Source organism: Alosa pseudoharengus, unplaced genomic scaffold (assembly GCF_046254945.1).
Source record: "Alosa pseudoharengus isolate Yale_2024_CS ecotype anadromous, Long Island Sound unplaced genomic scaffold, YU_APseudo_1.1 YU_APseudo_1.1_scf_16, whole genome shotgun sequence".
Classification (NCBI taxonomy): Eukaryota; Metazoa; Chordata; class Actinopteri; order Clupeiformes; family Clupeidae; genus Alosa; species Alosa pseudoharengus.
Genome location: NW_027468630.1, coordinates 31,626,498 through 31,646,273, shown reverse-complemented (window position 1 = coordinate 31,646,273; position 19,776 = coordinate 31,626,498). Strand labels below are relative to the sequence as shown.

The following is a 19,776-nucleotide window of genomic DNA, read 5'->3' as shown; positions in this document are numbered from 1 at the left end:
GTGCAAATAAAGGGAAATACTTATAGTTTAGCATAAGTACAACAGCATACATGTACATATGTGTACAGTGGTGGACAGATTACAATATTATATGTACAGGGCTGCAGCAAGGTGGGTGTGGTGAGGGGGCCTGTGCCCTTCCAGTGCAAAAATGGTGTTCATAAAAGGGCTTCATCTGATTTTAGAACCTACAATAAGCAGTTATGAAGTAGTTAACTTTTGTGTGTCTTGATTGCGTGACTGAATGGCTTGACTGCTTGATTGAATGGCTTTTGATTGCTACATATGGGGGTTCACATACAACATGTATGTATTATTCTATTATATTGAAGACAGTTGTAAATATTCTGAATACTTTTATCTGAACATTATAGTAGGCTACATCACTGTGGCTGGGTGTGGCTGGGTGAACCCAGACAAACCTGTGAGTGAATTGCATTTGCTCTGCAGACCCATCTGGCTATCCTCCAACTCACACCAATTTCCAAAATCACCAAAAATCCAGGAACCAATCACAAGTGCTTAGTCGGTATGGAACAGGCTTTTGTACAATGATATTAGCAGCACTGTTAAACAAAACCAATGGCTATGCTGACGGTGTCAGCATTAAATGTCACGAACATGTATCTTCTATGGAATTGAGTAAACAACTCCATTTAAGACATGTTTATAAGATGTGCTTGCTGTACTTGAACAAACGGAAGTAAACAAAGGGTCCCCAGACCAATTCACTTTTGAGAATCGATCTGGTGTTAGCCAGGCTAACCCCCCCAAACCCACTTCTTAAACAAATGAGAAACAATATACTCTGTGCCATGGATGGGCTCTATGCACATCATTCACTTACCCTCGTAGTTGTCAATGTAGCTGGCAATGTACATTCTAAATCCTTTTTCCCCATTTGCTGGAGGCAGTGGCACACAACATTTTCACAAGTTGGTCTACATTAACGTGAGACAAGGTAGTCTTGAAGATAACAACAATAGATATGACCCATATCTGTCGATGTATTGACATAACCAAGAAGTTGATCTGCCAGTATAAGTAAATCCGGAATTGTGAAGTGTACTGAGTGTATTGGGAGTCAAGCGTGTTAGCAAGGAGGCTAATCCCCATAGATGCTATTTTTTGTCACTAGCACATCTCTTAAGGGGTTCGGGAGCAGTTGTTGGAGCACAGTGCTGTGCAGTACGATGCAGCGCAACGTTTTGAACATAACTTTTGTCTGACCCCCGTTTCTATTTTTTTTTTCTGTCGCCCATGTTGTTCTGCAACTTTGAACAAGAAATATGACGCAATAAACCGGGATATATATAACGTATTCAGTGTGGACTGAGAGAGTATTCAAAGCTACAGTACAAGACAGTCGGTTGTTCACGTGCAGTTAGCACATGGTGTAATTGGGACTCAGCTTTAAATCAAGGTTTTATGGTAAATAGTAGATACTGTTTAACAACTGCTTTAACACATAAACAGCTATGAAGAGAAATGAAAGAACATGCATATTTGCTCCACTCTTTAGGGCAGTTTTTCACAGTGTTCGCATGTAAATTGTACCGAACAAAAATTATCACAATATCACGGTAGCTGATTTTACCTTTTCTCCTCAAGGCCAGCTAACCTCCATGTTTTTTCCATCTCCATGATGTAGGGTATGTGGAACTTGGGCCTATAGTATAAATTAAATAAAACTGTGAATCTCTTAGAGTCATCAAATTCACAATTTAACAAACATGCACTAATTATCAGTATTCCCAGCGAGAATAAGTTGTAGAAAACTCATATTTTTCTGTGCTGTTTCCTACTTGAATGTAAACACCATTACTTTGAGCTGCCGCTTTAGATGGCATTGGATTTGTTTAGAATGGTGCAAACATACTGAGCATTTCCACCCACATCTAAACCACATTTCTATATGGATGCTTGTAGACTTTTAATATACATCTGGCTCCGTGAGGCTGGTGGAATCTAGAACACTTGGAAACAAACTAAGAAACAAACTAACAACAGTACTTCATTGTGTTTGAATGTTCAACCCCGAGTAATAAAAAAGAAAGTGAGATTTTTGAAGTGTGCAACTAACATTTGGAAAGAGCACAAGACACTCATACATGACTTACACAACAGGTTCTTTGTATACAATAACAATCAAGAAGGAAAAATGTTTCAAGGCCAAGGCACTAGACAATATTCACAAAAGAAGACAGTCTCATTATATTTTTAAATTTAAGCTCAAAGGAATCTAAAGAAATAATGTCATCTAACTAACCTAATCACATTCTAAATGCAAAGCAGCTGCATGATTTAACATCTGACACAGCCTTCTTTTCTAATAGACCGCCATTTAAAAGCTCCATATGTCCACGACTTCTCCTCTACGCATCCCCTAGAGTTTAAACAAAGGGATTTTGTGATGACTGGACACATTGTGCCAGACAGAAGAACAGCGGCAGTGGAATGACAATACAATAAGACTCTTTTTATGGGCTAAATATGGAACTACATGAGTAAGATGCAAAGTTAAAATAGGGTTGAGGATAGGCAATTAACACTGTTTCCTGGCTTTCCTTTTGAATGTTGATAGAGGGGAAATCTGCAAAAAAAAGAACAACCCTATATTTGGTGATAGAAAGAGGTGACCTTGTTAGGTAATTAACATTTTCGCCTCAGTTTAATTAGAGAGCCAAATCAATTCAAAATAGGTATGAAATGGGCAAGGCGATCAAAAAGAAAAAAAAGAGGGAAAATGCTCCTGCTAAAACTCTGTTCTAATTGTATGAAAGCATTAAAAATGCACCTGTTCACAAGCAAATTGCCTCACTCCCCAAAACCCACAGAGACCTGCCGCTATTCAAAATAGCATCAAGTGTTAAGATAGCTATTTATGTGCTTGGTTACATGCAATGGGAAGAGGAAAGCTGAAAAAAAGAGAAAGACAAATTATTTTCCTTGTCTAAGTCCCCTTGTTAAGATTCAAAACAATGCTTCAAACTTTTCCGATTTGGAGCTATATGTCTCAGTTGGCCCTGCCTTTGCCAGCCAAACTCTGGCTTAACCCCCTTTGGTGTTGAATGAACATCTTCCTCCCAGTCATAATCACTTCTCAGAGTTGTTTATTTTTTCTTTATTTTTTTTCTTTAAATCCCTCAGATGATATTTGCATCTGAGCCAAAAATAAAAGCGGGGCTCTTGTCAGCGAATGAATGACAGCCGAGTGACAGTGCGTGTGGATGAATCATATATTCATCAGAGATTTAATTGAGATTGGCTGCATAGGGTCACAGAGTTAACGTAGCAAGGACGCACTAGGATTTATAATCATGATTGATGATGTGACAATGCCAGGCTGTCGCCACTGCCGAACACGCCTAGGCTGGACTGCCGAGGCCACCCACGGCCTGCCGGGCGGGGAGGACCGGTCCATCTCAGCTGTCTAACCTGACAACACCAACCTGAGCGTCGCGCAGCACCGTGCCACAGCGACAACATGCAAACCGAAAAGCCATCACCGGCGTACTTCAAGGTGATGTGAGCTGGAGAGGAACTCCAGGGGAAAGGTCGAGTGGTAAGGGAGAGGGACCAGGGGCCGAAGTCAAAGGTCGGCAGTCCTGCTGAAGAGCCCAAGAGCCGCCGGTTCGATGATGGTGCCAATTTCCAACGATTTGCCGGTAAACAGCCAGTGGGATATATAGGTAGTATACCATGTCTCTCTCGTTCTCGAGTGTTCATTGAGAGGGCATGCACTAAAACCTTCCATCTCAGCAAACAAACAATGCTTCACACGGTGTCACTGTCAAAATCAGAGAGGGTGAAATACAAAGAGAAACACATAGCAGCTGCAAAAAGGCCTGTTCATGTCTGCACTTGTCCCCCATAAACCGCAGCTTGCAGCAGGTACAGAGGATGTTGAGGGTCTCATAATTGCCCACAAGTGATGCTCTAATAATGCGCATGTAACCTCCAGACCTCTCGAGAGGGTCCTTTCTCTCTTTGAGAAAGAGGGGGAGAGACAGTGAGAGGAATGGAGAGAGAAAGGAGGGGAAAAAACAGGAGCCGCAGATGAAAAGGAGCGAAGGAGAACAAAACCACTCCACCTTGCTCGAGCTTGGGTCCGATTGGCAGCGCTTCATCCGGCTGCAATTATATCGACTAATTAGAGTTGGACAATTTCTTGTTTGAAGTATAAAGAGATGACAATGAAGGGCATGTGAAAAGCTATAATTCAGAGCGAAACGCCGTCAAAAATCCACCCTAATCCCGTACTACCATGGACCCCTACGATAACATACAGCACCCACCATGTCCTCCATTTCTTTCTTTTTTTTTTTTTGCTTTTTTTTATTTTATACCATCTGGCCCTCTCATCTCGCACATAAAAAAGGAAAACTAATTCATGTTCGGAGTCATCGGCATGATGAATAGTGTAGGTCCAGGTGCTACGCGAGTAAAAAGGAGCAAGGGAAGGAGAGTGAGGGAGAGGGAGAAATTATATATGTACATCATCTCCCATTGTAAACAAGGCTGCTTTTTCAACTCAATGATTAGAGCAAGGGGCTTATTCCACAATGTGCACCCCTTTCTGCAGTGTTAATAATTAGATATTTAATTCGTTATTGGATACAGGCTGTGATGCGCTCCACAGACCAAAAATGGTGGAAGACGAAGGGGAGGGCTAGAAATGATGGAGGGAAGGAGAGAGGGAGAGAGAAAAGGAGGGGGGGAGACAGGAGGCTTTTTTACGGCCTCCTCTTTTTTGTATCATATGAAGGTCACAATGCGATGTGATTGTTTGGCTCAGCAGCAGTGAATTATGCCAGCCAGACAAGCTTTTAACCCATGTTGCCTTCAGTCTCAGGCGCTGAAGATGTCTCTCTCTCTCTCTCCCTCTCTCTCTCCCTCCCTCACTCTTTAAACAGTTTTCTATTGAAGAGGATTCAATCACCATAATGAATCTGAGGCCAGGCGGCAATCTTCTCCACAGAAAGAATTTCTAAAAGGTTATAGAATTTGTAAAATGAACAGCTCAGAGGAAGTAAATGGTTGTGTGTGCACACTTGTGTGTATGTGTGAACCTGTGTGTGTGTGTATATGTGTGTATACAGGGAGGGGGGGAAATCAATTATCCCAGGACATGAGGCAGTCATAATATTTAGTGCACATCATTCACTGTCCTCAGGTAAGGCAGAAGACGTTTGCGGACGAAGGAGGGGATGTTTATTTTTGGGAGGTGACTGAGGGTTGAGGAGCGGGGAGGAGCTGCTTGAGTGTGTGACAGTGACGTGTGTGTGTGTGTGTGTGTGAGTAGTTGGGGGGTTGTCCTATGCCACGCCCGGCGGGCATAGGCAGGCTGGCACTGAAGCGTGAGAGGGAGACGCCCCTGACTGGGGCTCATAATCATATGCTAGATTAGGTTAAGTGGTGCACAAGCCCGTCAGTAATGCAGCACACTATCTCCCAGGGATACTGATTCATCTCTTTCCCCACACACACACACACACACACACACACACACACACACACACACACACACACACACACACACACACACACACACTTGCATACACAAATCACTCCTTGCTGCTATGATACACGAGGACAACATGCACACACACACACACACACACACACACTCACACACACACACACATGAAGTGTCTCATTGAGAGCACACTAAATTATAATGCACTAAGCCCTGTCTGACTAATAAGCACTCATAGATACATACATAGATATTTGTACAACATCTTGTCGTAAGTAACATTATACAACATTTCCCTGCCCATGTCTGACCACGCACAGTAGTCACAACACTTGTCAACTCTCATCTTGGCTTTCCCACCCCCTCCCAACACGCAAACACACACACACACACACACACACAGACAATCAGAGGGCAGTCCGGCGTGAGATGATGCATGAGGGTCTGTGTCGAGCGTTCCCCTCAAATCTTAACCAGTGACAGACGCCACGTCTCGCCGGGGTCCCCAGCCCAATCACGCGCTTTCACCCTCGGCTGACACGGTGGCGCTCCGTCAACGTCAGGCGGAAGCGCCGCACGCGTGCTCGTGTATGTCTGCACCAGCGCCGTCGTCAATCCTGTCAGTCGGTGGCCTGCCAGAATGCCACGTCGTTAGCGCATGGCGACTGATGAACACGGCCACCGCCAACCCCCATCTGACCCAAATGGCGCATGCTAACTTCCCCACGCACAGAGCATATCGTACGTGTACATGTGTGTATCTACAGTATGTGTGTGTGTGTTTTTGTGTGTGTAAGACATTACAGCAGAGCAGCATTAGGCATGATGAACTCAGGCTGACACAGGACGGTCAGACGGACAGACAAACGGGCAGACGGATGGACGGATGAGGGGCCGGCCGCGGCGGAGGCAGGGTGGTGGTGAACATGGGGAGCCGACAGGGCCCTGTAGCTCATCAGTGTCAGTCCTGAAAAGGTTCCGGGATGAATGAGTGCAGGGAATCAAAGGGAGATTACACGTCTGACCATGTATCATCCTCGATATATTGAACGCAGCCTTTTGTGGAGATAGAGCGCTTATAAAAAGTGGTATTGTGCTCGGCTGAAAGGACCGTGCGGGCTCTCTGCATGACTAATCTGTCTCCCTGCATTATTTTATTCAATCTTCGCCGACTTTATGTCTTTGACATTTTTGCTACACTCAGTAAGTTTGAGTTGAATGGACAATTTTAAAGATTTTTAAAGGCATTCGCCGGGGCCCATGTGCAGTGAACAAAAAAAGAGACTATCTCTTTGTTTCAATGCATAATTTATTACTAAAAATGGTCTTTTGACTAATTCCAGCAGGCAGGAGAAAGTCTTGAACATGTTCTTTTTACTCTCAATATTGAAAGGCGTGTTGGATTTCTAAAGGGAGACACTTGATAATGCCTAAAAGAGATTTGCTTTTTCCCCCATTTCACCTCTAGCTTGACGCAGTCGCACACATGGGCACACATCCACATGCACATTATTCACAGGCATATTCCTCAAGTCCAAATGCAAGGTGATAGCTACATCAATGTGGTATTCATAGTCCTTCTTGCCACCACTGCTAACAAAACAGTTAAGAGTCAATGAGCTGCTTTTACATTCATGAGGATTACTGACATCTGCTTTGCATTTCATGCAAATCACAGAGACACTTACGGAACTCAGGTTACAGTATAGACTGTGGCATCTCTCTCTGATGGCACTTCAAACACTTTTGCTGGGCAGATAATAAGGGGCTGAAAAAGAGAACACACACAAACAGCCACACATAAATACACTCGCAAGCAAAACAATAGTCTCTCTCTCTCTCACACACACACACACACACACATATAAATACACTCATACACACATACATAGTCTCTCACACACACACACACTCAACAGGAAGGATACAAAAAAACAGGAAAATATGATTGGCACAACAGCATGAGGAGACCAGTAGCATTAAGAGATTAGCTTAAGTCGATAAGCAATCATGATTTGAACATTTGATCATTAATCTATCCTGTTAAATTGATTATAGTCGTACATGGCACAGGTGGGGGTGTTAACCACACCTGGCCACATATGGTCGGCGCGTACCTCGACGAAAAGACAGACAGATAGACGGACACATGGCCAGGTACACCTGTTCCCCGTAATCATCCCCATCATATCATCTCAGCACATGTGAGGTCCCTGCCTCAGGTCCCATGCCTCCACGTTAATCTGGCCAGGTGTGCAGCTGGGAAGCCTGCTGAGAGCCAGAGAGAACCAGAGGCTCTACAATACAAAAACGCACACCGCACAGGCTTAGCCCAACACACACACAGGAAGGATTTTACAGTATTAATAGGTGTTATGTCATTGTATGTAAACTGAATGTACCTTTCAGCAGTATTAAAAAGACTACTAATGGCCTTCGCTACACACGAACTTTAGAGTTTGTGTTATGACAAACTATGGCATGGTATCAGTAATAAAAAAAAATCAATTAGACTATTGCTTTAGTCATAATAAATTCATACAAAAACGTACTATGACATGGACATGTCACATGTGAAAAAAGTAACCAACAAAAGTAAATTAAATTTCCTTCAAATTTTTACATTCTGCTTTTTCTCACTGTGTCAACTGAACTGTGTGAAAAACTGTGTGGACATTTGTATAGATTGTGTGTTTCTCACAAACATCACAACATCAGGTGTCCAGGTACAACAAATATAGCCATTCATACTGTATAATCAAAACCACTGCTTTAGACGTAGCCCTGTGTGACCATAACACTATCAGCATTGTTCAAGGTGAACTGACCAGAACAACAGTCCCCTGGTATTATACACCGCCACATCACCATAATATCACATCACTCTGCAATCCTCTCTACAGGAGGTGATGGAGCCCATCGTATGCAAGACAGGTGTCTTTGTGAATGTATCCGTGCATGTGCGCTCCTTTATCTGTGTGTGTTTGTGTGCACCAGGTAGAGCAGACAGTTGATGAGCTTGTCATCCCCGATTATGTCACTGCGGGCTGGTCAGAGTTGACAGAGCAGGCGAGGGCAATCACTACACCACCGCTAACAGGGGAGGAAGGGGGCTGGAGCAGGCTGCTTTAACTCACTGTCTTCTCTCCTCTCTCTCTCTCTCTCTCTCTCTCTCTCTTTCTCTGTCTGTCTCAAGAGGGGCAGGCCTGCAACCCCTCCGGAGCAAAGCTATGGCGTCCATGCAAGAGCTCTCCAGGATTTGAGGGATGAAGTGAGGGGAGAAAGAGACTCTTTAACAGGCACAGGCCAGCGCTCGTAGACACGAGCGCCGCAGAGAAGCTAATCGCCCTGTGATCTTTTAAACACGCTATGCTATGTTCAACGGCAGCTTGAGAACTCATTTAAGGCCTCCCAAGAGTGTGGGGTGGGGAGTATGTGTGAGTGGGGGAAGGGGGGGGGGGGGGGAGGGGGAGTGCGGAGGGTGGCTGAGGGAGGGTGTGCAGAAATTACCCAGCACTAAACTGCTAAAGTCAGGCTAACGTGCTGATTTATTCAGCAGAAACAAAAGACCAAGGGAGGGTTTTAAGAGATTCATATCACCGCTAGAGACATCTCAGTGGAGCTTGGTGTGTGTGAACGTGCAAATGCGTGTGTGTGCTTGAGTGTGTATGTGTGTATGTGTGTGCTTGAGTGTGTATGTGTGTATGTGTGTGCTTGAGTGTGTGTGTGTGTGTGTGTGTGTTTCTGTGGTGAAGTGAACTGAGCCGAACACCCACCTGGTTTCACAGAGATCCCCCAAGACATTACAGGCTGTTTTAAAAACAAAACGGCATTCGAGACTTTATCTAAGCTCTCGTCTCCACTCAAAGTGCAGGGCTCTGTGAAAGCAACGCTGGGCTTTTTGCCGAGCTCTTATGATTATTAGTATTATTATTATTATTTTAGAAAAAGCAGTGCAGAGAGCTGCCTGCGTCGGGTCCCCGTAAACAAATCTATTATTGGTGATGAATTGCATAATAACGCAGGCATAATGCGTTTTCCCTCGCAGAACTGTTTTGAGGTGCTGAACTGGAAAAAGTACCCCCGTCTGTAAAATTTGAATAAACACACAGGCAGAAGACAGGAGATTCTCCCCAGCGCCAGCAGGGCTTGCTGTGCCGTGAGAGCACCGAGGGCCACCTTTTTTTAAGCATAGTTAATGAAACTCCCAGCCCAATCCATCCATCTTGGTGCCCGTCACCTTCTTTAATGTCTTGTGCCGCGGCTCACTCAATCTGCGCCGTGGCCTAGAACACAATACCAGCGCCGAAATAACGCAAACCTAGTGAGAGATGACAGAGACACTGGGAGAGGATACCCAAAGCAAACAATAACAAATACTCAAACCTGGATATGAAATGAGCACTCAAACCAGAGAATATAGAAGATATGTATAAATACTGTATATGACAATATACTGTGACAACACTGCCAGTGATTTCTAACAAAGAAGATTTCTTACTGCAGCCTAAAGATAAACCATATGTTAGATGGTTTAATCAAGTATGGTAAATATCACCCACTAAGTGAGCTGTATTGTAAGAAAAACAACATTGGTGTTTATAAATAATGCAGCTCAGTGAGGGACATAATTGACCATGTGTATCAGATGTTTAAGTTCAGTGTGATAAAGGAAGCAGGAGTTTGCTGTGATGTTGTCATGCTTGTTGCTATTTATACACTTCCCTACTTCATTTCAGAGATGATGCCTCAGAATGTTTGGATTTAGAAATATAGCAGATGAGAACTTTAAGTTGCACTTCAACTCGGATGTACTACAAGAAAAGTACAGAACATCACATTAATCATTCATGCTCATATTGACTTCAAAATGTTTCACTTTTTTATTCCCCTAAATAGACCTACACAAAACTAACATTAGTAGTGAAAATGTAAACTCCATTGCAATATAAACTGGGAGCTTTTGCTTATCTTTGCTTTGGTACAGTATAGCGTACGATGCAAAACAGCATGAAGACATCCCTCATGTCGGCATGAAGACCAAGTTTTGACTGGAGATCTAGGTCAGTACTACACAAAGTTCAAGCCTTCTCAGAAGCTGGTGGTTGTTGTCGATGATTGAACACACACCCCCACAGAAACGACTCACTGGCACCGCTACACTCCACCATATTACCCACGAGTGACTCACATCCACAACCATTCTAGTGCACATACACTCCGTCGCCCACAGTCACCCACTGACACACACACACACATACATACACACACACACCCGCACACACACACACACACCCGCACACACACACACACACACAAAGCGGGTGACGTGTGTTTGTGCAATATAAGAGCGCGCCCACACGGCCAGGCGTGTGAGTAGTGTGAGGCCTGGTGGGAAGCCCTTCCGCCGCGCGGCTTCCAGCAGCTCCCTCCAGGGGAGAACAGAACGGGAGCTCACCCACCACACCCCCACCCCACCACACCCCGACACCACCACACCACCGCACCCCCGCACCACCACCCCTGTGTCACACAACACTGCTGCCGAGACAAGACGAGACCAGACGTACGTCATCTCCTTTGGTTGGGGCCATTAAGTGGCGTGCGGGGGGGAGGGGGGGCACGCAGTATCAGCGCGACAACCATCTCGCATCAATTCCCCTCCTCAAATCAGCTGCCGGCCTCTTGGTATGGTCGCCAGCCAGCGAGGCCCCAATTCACACCCTCACACATGCTCATACATACACACACACACACACACACACACACACACGCATACACACAGTCACACAGACAGACACACACACACACACACACACAGTCACATACACAGACACACACACACACATATATATATATAAACATATTCATACACAGTCTCTCATTCATACATAAAAACACACATCCACACAAATGAACACTCAAACAGAATTTGCAAACAGCCAAATACACACAAATATACACTCTGACAGAAAACACACGCGTGCCACACACAATCACACACGCACGCTCACACACGCACACACACACCCTCCCAGTCAGGAGCAGATGCTGTTTAGCTGTGGTAATTTAAATATATTTTTGGGTCAATCACGCTCTCGCCAGAGACGCTTCCACGCCTCCATGTGCCGAACAATTTAAATTTTTAATATTCCATTTAAATATATGGGCCACCTCTGAGGCAATTTCACAATGCCAAAAGCCCCGTTGATTTATGTGCTTGAAACAAAAGCCCTGGCTGTCTGCTCCCCATATCTACTCTTACCTCCCCTGCTATTGTTATCTTTAAACCATTTCACCTTAAGAAAGAATCAATAAAAACAATTATGAGATCCAGAGGAATCCAAGGACTGTACGGTGCTCCCTCCTGCTCTCCCTCCTTCTCTCTCTCTCTCTCCTTTTCTTCTCTTTTTTCCCTCTATCTGTCTCCTCTGTCTATCTGTCTCCCTTTCCTCTCTCATTCTCTCTTTCTCCTTGGCGACACACAGGGTATAATATTTAATTACGCTTTATAATTTATGCAGGTTATCAAAACTGTGAGAGCATCATTTTATGTACATTGCGCAAATTGCTTTTTCCCCTCTTTTTCTAGGGGGTGGGGGGGGGTGGGGGGGGTGAGGGGTAGGGAGGGGTGGACCGGGGTGGAGAAAATTCTTTGCAGGCATAGACAAAGATATTGAAGCCGGGTGCAAATGTGAAATGAATAAACAGGCTGGATCTCTTCTTCAAGGGCCTAAATGAGATCTGTAGGAAATAATTTAAACCGGCGATAGGCCCATTCATCACGGCCGAGAGAGAAAGAGGGAGAGCGAGTGGTGCCCCTGGCCCTGGCTGCAGCCACAGCTCCACAGCCGCTGCTTGCCTGCCTGCCACCGCGGGAGTGCCATCACACCACACCGCACCGCACCACACCACACCACACCACACCGCTCCGCACCACACCGCTCAGGATGGCTGGCAGCTCTGCCCCTCAGCCAGACACAAATGCTGGGAGTCTCTTTCTCTCTCTGTCTGTGTTTGTCGATGTCTGTCTCATCCATAAACACACACACACACACACACACACACACAAGCACACACATATATATACAAATACAGAGGAAGGAGGGACAGCCAGGGAAGAAGGCACACACACACACATACACACACACAGACTCAGGTAGACAAATGTAGTCAATCACAAACACTCATGAGAAATATATCCACGCTCATTGAGAGAGCATCTAATTACTTTGTGGTAGAACATTACTGTGAATAGTGGCCGGCAAAGATGACTAAATGAGCAAACAGGTAGTTCATGTCGAATAGATACAGGCGTTCACAACTTTCCGCTAGTTGCATACTGTACACACTCCGTGACTCAATAAAATATGCAAGTGATATCACTAATGATATCAGATGGTGTGATAAAACCAAGATAAGAGACGTGACATTTCTCATGTCTGCTTAGCATCCCTTGAGCCATTCTAAGTGTCACTGCAGTCGCACGTGTGTGTGTGTGTGTGTGTGTGTGTGTGTGTGTGTGTGTGTGTGTGTGAGAGAGAGAGTGTGTTGAGGGGGGGTGGGGGGTTTTGTCTGCTGCTAGGGGCACACAGGGACACACCTGTCTTAGCATCACATCAAGCCCCAGCTGTTCCTATGCTAAATCCAGGTATGCCCATTTCAAAAAGCCACATCATTACAATGATTAATTATTGTCACTCTAATACTCTTTAATACTATTAGCAAGCTGTTGTCCTAGACAGACAGCATGAGCCGATCTAGAGTCTATCCAGTGAGGACAAGGATCACAGTTTCACACCCAGGATGCCATTAAGAGGCATACTAATTGGCATACATCCTTACAATGAAACCCCTCATTGTATTACATTTACATCTGGTAACCTATAGCTTCGCATTACATATTGCATCATACATAACATGCTTTCACTTCAATACACTGAGATGCATTCTTAAAACAAAACATTTTTAACAGCAATTACTGTGATGCATAACCTTTAAGCTTGCACAGAAGCACACATCACATAAACATTTGTACCATCAGTAGGTGTCAAAATTACCCTAAGAGCACAGTAGTCTCAGTGCTCAACAACTGTGTGTGTCTGTGTGTGTGTATGTGTGTGTGTGTGTGTGTGTATGTGTGTGTGTGTGTGTGTGTGTGTGTGTGTGTGTGTGTGTGTGTGTGATGCATGCTGTGAATCTGACTGCAGGGCAGCGGGGTCTTCGGGGTTTTAAATGTCAATGACCTCCGGGCTCAGCCTTCTCCTCCCCAACACACATCAGTCACCACACATGATGCTGCTCTCCAACTGTCACTGTCGCTTCCATTCATCATTGGGCTTAATTGAGTTAATTTTTCATTTAAACTAGCAGAATGTGGGCGACGACACAGTGCAAAGGGGACAGCGTCGCGTGACCCACTCACTGTGTTTTTTCCCCCTCCTTTTTCTTCTTATCTCTCCCTGGCTCTATCTCTTTCTCCATTTCTCCTCCTCTGTCTCCCTCCTTTCCTCAACCCATTTCTCCGTATCACATTTCTACCCCTTTCGTCAGCTGTTTTTCTCCACAGTCTATTTTCATTGGTTTACACCAACAAAAAAAAAAAAATCCATCTCTATCAAAACAGCAACAGACATTAGCCTCTATATCTGTATATTTTTAAATATGTGCACTCATTAAAACAAATTGAGGCGTATTGGGAAACACACCCACATGTGCACGGTCCTGATTAAGCCTTCCAGTCTTTGTTCCCCTTCCACCTCTGCTAACAGGCACAGCTGAGATGCTCAGGGAGCTGCGGGGAGATGAGGAGCATGACAGTGTACACCGATTCTCTTTACCGCGCCCGGAACAGGCGAGGCGAGGGGGAGTGCACGGCACGGCACGGCACGGCACGGCACGGCACGGCACGGCAGCCCCACGGCAGCGGCAGCAGTGGCGGCAGCTCGGAGAGAGAGAGAGCCGTGACGAGGCGGCGCAAATTAGGCGAGGGGAGAGGCGTAAAACAGCATGTGCGCTCTGCTGGTGACGACATCATAGCAGGGGTTAAACAGGCCCCGTTTACCTTGATTTATAATCCTGCCCCTCTCACTAGCCCACCGCACCACTGCTGCTCGGCTCCAGAATGAGGGAGAAAGAGAGGGAGAGGGAGAGAGGGGGAGAGGGAGAGAGGGGGAGAGGGAGAAAACGAGAAGGTAAAAAAACTCAGGGGGTAGAAGTTGTGGCAAGGGGGTAAGGTAAAGAGACTGACAAGCACAGAGACAGAGATGCTACGTTATGTTGGATGAAGACAGACGGAATGATGGAGAGGTGGGGGGAGACGACAGGCAGGTAGCAATACAGACCCGCTGCAGGAGACCAGTGGAGTAGACAGAAGTAAACACTGGGACAAAAAAAAACACCCGACACAAACAGAGACAGTGAGACAGCCCAGGAGAGAGAAAGATGGGGAGGGAGAAAGACAGAATGGAAGAGAGCAAAAAGAAAGGGAGAGAGAGAGAGAGAGAGAGAGAGAGAGAGAGAGAGAGAGAGAGAGAGAGAGTTGTGGGGGGGGGCGATGTGGAGGATCGTGTCCAGAGGGTCTGTGTGGTGGGCAGGCAGGCAGGCAGCTCAGTGGCTCTGTGAGAATGCCCGTGCCCATCCAGAGTGCCTGAGGGGGGTTCTGGGCCCATTCTCCCAGGGCTGAGGCCCAAATTCCACATGTCTGCGAGAGAGGAGCTCGGCATTCCTTCATCCGCCCAGTGCCGCGCTGCCGTGGCAACAAAGGAGCCATTCAAGGGGGGGGGCTCCGGTTTAAAAGTTGAAAAGTATGTCTAATTTTGGTCAAAGTTCATTAGGGAGCACAAAGGCGGGAGTCCGCTCTGAACATGAGGACAGTGACAGAGGCAAGTGCTTCGTGCCAGCATAGATAAGGAGCGACGGCAAGACTACAAAGCGCTCCTTAAGAGGGAGAAGACGAAGAAGAGAGAAGAGAGAAGAAGAGAGAGGAGAGGAAAGAGAAAGGCAGGGGGAAAAAAATGAAAAGTGAGTCCAAAATTCTTGGATTGGAATGTGCCATGGTTTTCAATGCATGCATGTCAATGTTTATTAATGTGACCGCCTAACCTTGCAGACAGAAATATTTGACTTTAATATCAGGAAGCAAAAAAGGAACTAATCGCAGAAGAGAATGGGAAATTAGAAATAATAAAAGAATTAGCAGTAATTGGGGAACATTTATTTTTTTGAGTTTGTTAAGATTCCATTTGGCTCAGCTGAAAGAAAAGAATACTCACATATTTGACTACACATCGATGCACAGATTTCAACATGAGCCCTACTTTAAATATTTCTCCGTAATAAAACAAACACAGTCTTTATTGAATGTGTTTTAGAGCCCTTTCTACAGCGATCTAAAAGAGGAGCTGCCAGTGGAGATGGCCTGTAATTGCTAAAGCGAGTCCTGGTGTTGTAAATGGATATTGGAGATTAGATCTCCCAACTGGAGAGGCATGTCATTTTCCTATTTTTCCTCCTATTGATTTTGCCTGCTTTTATTCTGTCATGGCTAGGCCAGTTAACCCATTGTGTCCTAAGTCGTCCAGTTCAGACATTGTTTCTAAAGCACAGCCTGTTCACTCCCTCAGCTTAATGGTCAACAACCTAGATCAAGATATACTTAATTTAACTATATTTTTAAGTCACCATTAACCACTCTCATCTGTGTACCTCAGAATGGATATCAAAGGATTGTCTCTCCCATCACAGTGCATCGGCCATTTTGGAACTCATGAGGCCATGTTACATATGTAGCTCTTCCATGCCCCCTCACAACCTATCACTACCATCCGGCCAATCAGCTGTCTGCTCCCGCCCCACCGGCTCCTGCCCACTGTGCGCATTCCAGTATGGGAGCCATGTGCGCTCAGGCCTAATCTCCTAATCAATAGTGAAGGCTCCCAATTATGGAGGGCCTGGAAGCCCGAGCCAGGCCATGGAGTCCTGTAGCCGTGCGGATCGCCTATCCAAAATGCCCAGTGCATCTACAAGCACCCCCTCCTCACACACACCCCTTCTCCCAATAACCCAGAGGCAGACATGTACACACACACACACACACACACACACACACACACACACACACACACACACACACACACACAAACACAAACACACTCACACGTTCATACAAAAGAACCCATAAACACTGAAACACAGGTAATTGCCATTTAATCACACACTTACACACACACACACACACACACACACACACACACACACACACACACACACACACACACACACACACACACACACACACACAAACACACACAGAAAGAGAGACACAGACACACAGAAAGAGAGAGACACACACACACACACACACACACACACACACACACACACACACACATCAGAGTGGTTCCACCATTTGCTCTTAGAGTGCCAGAGGCTCAATCTGTGTCTTCCCTCTCTCTAGGATTATTTCCCATCGCTGCAGGGGACGCTCGTGTGGTGACAGAAGCTCCTGTCACAGCCTCGTTTGACTCCGGGGTACAGCCTCCGCTAGGCCTCGCACAGGGTGGCTGCAGGCTCCGCGCAGAGGAGACGTGGTTTGGGGCTTTCCCTCGCTTTCTGTGGGCTGTGTGTCGACACATCTCCCCTCAATGTAGACTGAAGCAGCACCATTGGCATACATACTCACTCTCTCTCTCTCTGCCTCACAGACAGACAGACACACACACACACACACACACACACACACACACACACACACACACACACACACACACAGCCGGAGAGCAGCTGTAGAGCCTGAGTGCCACCTGCGCACGCGTGTGTGTTACCCCACTGAGCTGGGCGACGGCTCACATATCTGCCCTGCAGCTCAACACAGATCTCAAATCATGTGACCTTCTATCCCCCTCACATTTGCACACCACCCGAAGCACACACACAAAATAAACAACACAAATATCTCTGCCTGTGCAGTGCAATCTGCATCTTTTCCATTACACACCAATGGTAAGCACCACAAAAACTACGACGAGCCTTCTGAGCGGACGTGGCTCTGGCGGCAGCCGCCTCTGGGCCGGATCCAGAGTGGATCCCTCCGATCCACTCCATCCCCTGCACACGGAGCCACTATCTGCATTGTAACTGAGCAGCAGAGCATGAATCTGGGGAGGTGCAACTCGTGACCACATCAACCTCCCCTCCCCTTTATTTTCCTCCCCACCTCCACCCCTACCACCCCACCCCCCCCCCCCCCCATCATGCCTGAAGATAAGGCGTCATCAATATTTAATGGACATGCTCCAACGAGAGCAAAGCGGCGACAGCCAGTGACTGATATTTCACCGGTGCATGGGGGCTGGGGGGGGGGGGCTATCTCTGAGAAGGCCTGTCTGGTTCTGATACCAGCTATATAGGGCTCGCCGGGCGACCCAGCCTCCTGGAGCCAGCCTGGCCCTACGCGTTCAGAGGACGCACCTCAAGCTCGTGGAGAGACAGCTCTCTGTCTCTCCAACCCAACCTCCGCCTCCTCCACCCACCAGCCCCATACCACACCTCCACGGACCCCATGGACTAAGGCTACCATCAGCCTAATGAAAACAAATGGCTTATCAGGATCGCGACAAACCTATTTCAGGCATTCATCATGGCCCTCATAGATTTCTGCAATCCCATCAAGTCTGTCCCCTCTCCCCCGTTGGCGCGCCACCCTGGGATCCCCACACGCCCGCTCCAAACTTCTCCCGGGCTGAGCCGTCATTCATTTCAGCCTCATAAAGACGCATTCAGCTGACAGGCGGCCCATCGCTCTGATGAGACAAATGGACAATGCAATACTGTTTCCACAAGATGTAATTTACGGCAATTTAGTCACAAGCCACCCGCCCCCACCCTACCACTCCCCGCCCTAAACACCCCCACCACACCCCTCCCACACTTCCATGAAAACAAACATGTAGGCCGACTTGGCTTCTGTCAGGAGCGTGCGGATGCTTTTTCTCAAGGAAAAAAGTTACTGAGAGCGGAATCTCGTTTGGGAGATGTGAACCATTCTCCAGCCCCCCCCACCCCCGCCCCCCCATGCTGCATTTGGGAGTGCTCCACAAGACGCGCCCGCAAGACTGTGCGCCGCGATGAATCATGGGAAGAGATTATGGCAGTGTTTATTTAGTGCGTCCATGAGAGACTTGTCACAACCCACTGAAACCAAACGAAATTACGGCAAAAATAAATAATGGGCCCTGAATCACTGCTTTCATCCTAACTGACTCCAGCAGACTGCCCAGACAGCCATACACACAGATGGCAATGTATATACATCAGCATCACAAGCCCCAAATATGTCCTCACCTCAGCTATGCCTTCTTGTGGAGTAGGGCATCTGATCAACCGCCACCCCCTTCTTATTGAGTCAGTCATCCCTGGAGCTGTACACAAAATGCCCTGGATCAGTGTGCATTTGTGTGTGTGCGTGTTTGTGTGTGCGTGTTTGTGTATGCGTGTGTGTGTGTGTGTGTGTGTGTGTGTGTGTGTGTGTGTGTGTGTGTGTGTGTGTGTGTGTGTGTGTTATGGGGACATCCATCAGAGTCTATCAGAGGCAACCCTGATGGATGCCTGAAGACCTCCGACTGCAGTGATGAGAGATGAGAGATGATTGTGCTCCTGTCACCATCCACCACGTCCAGCCATGAGGCATGAGGAGGCTCCACTGAGCACCAGCCCTCTCCCTCCAATAACACACCCCGGCAACACAGAGCCCAAAAGCACTCCCATTAACCCATAGTCCAAGACAACCATGACCTGCACACACACCCCCTCATGTCTGCTGGTGTCTGACAGACAGGCTGTGGGCACCACACCGTGATGGCCTGTGGCACGAGGCAAAAGATCCTTCTGAGAGCGAGGCTGGTTGAGGTGGAGGGGGGAAAGGGCAGGGTATTCTACCACAGCCCTCACCTCTGGGATGATGCTGGAGTGGGGTGTGGTTTGCTGGGGTTGGTTGGGGTGGGGGTGGGAGGTTGCATTGAGGCCAGAGATCCTCGTCAGTAATGGTTTTGCTTCAGCTCCCCCTCCCTCCAGTCAAGAGTGTTAAGAGGCAACAATGACTAATTACAGAATAAGGTTAGTGAGAATGGGACGTCTGGGACCCCCCCTTCTCTGTTCTTAATGAGCTCTGGGCCTGACCTTGTGAAACTGCTGCTCTTTAGTTCACCATGCCTTCCCAATGCATCCGCTGAGAAGGGTGTGTGTGCCCTGCATGCACACGCGCGCGCGCGCACACGCACACACGCACACGCACACAC

At 46.8% G+C, this 19,776-nt stretch overlaps 1 long non-coding RNA gene across 1 annotated transcript in view; it reads right to left on the bottom strand.

The window, feature by feature from the left end:
* Positions 1–1,600: 1,600 nt before the first annotated feature.
* LOC143126328 (uncharacterized) overlaps positions 1,601–19,776 on the bottom strand; it is a 55,104-nt gene continuing 36,928 nt past the window's right edge. Inside the window, exons 3-4 of the long non-coding RNA XR_012987461.1 lie at positions 7,168–7,247; positions 1,601–1,669 (exon numbers count right to left, since the gene is read on the bottom strand). This is a non-coding gene — a long non-coding RNA (uncharacterized LOC143126328). The remainder of the gene's footprint in view (positions 1,670–7,167; positions 7,248–19,776) is intronic.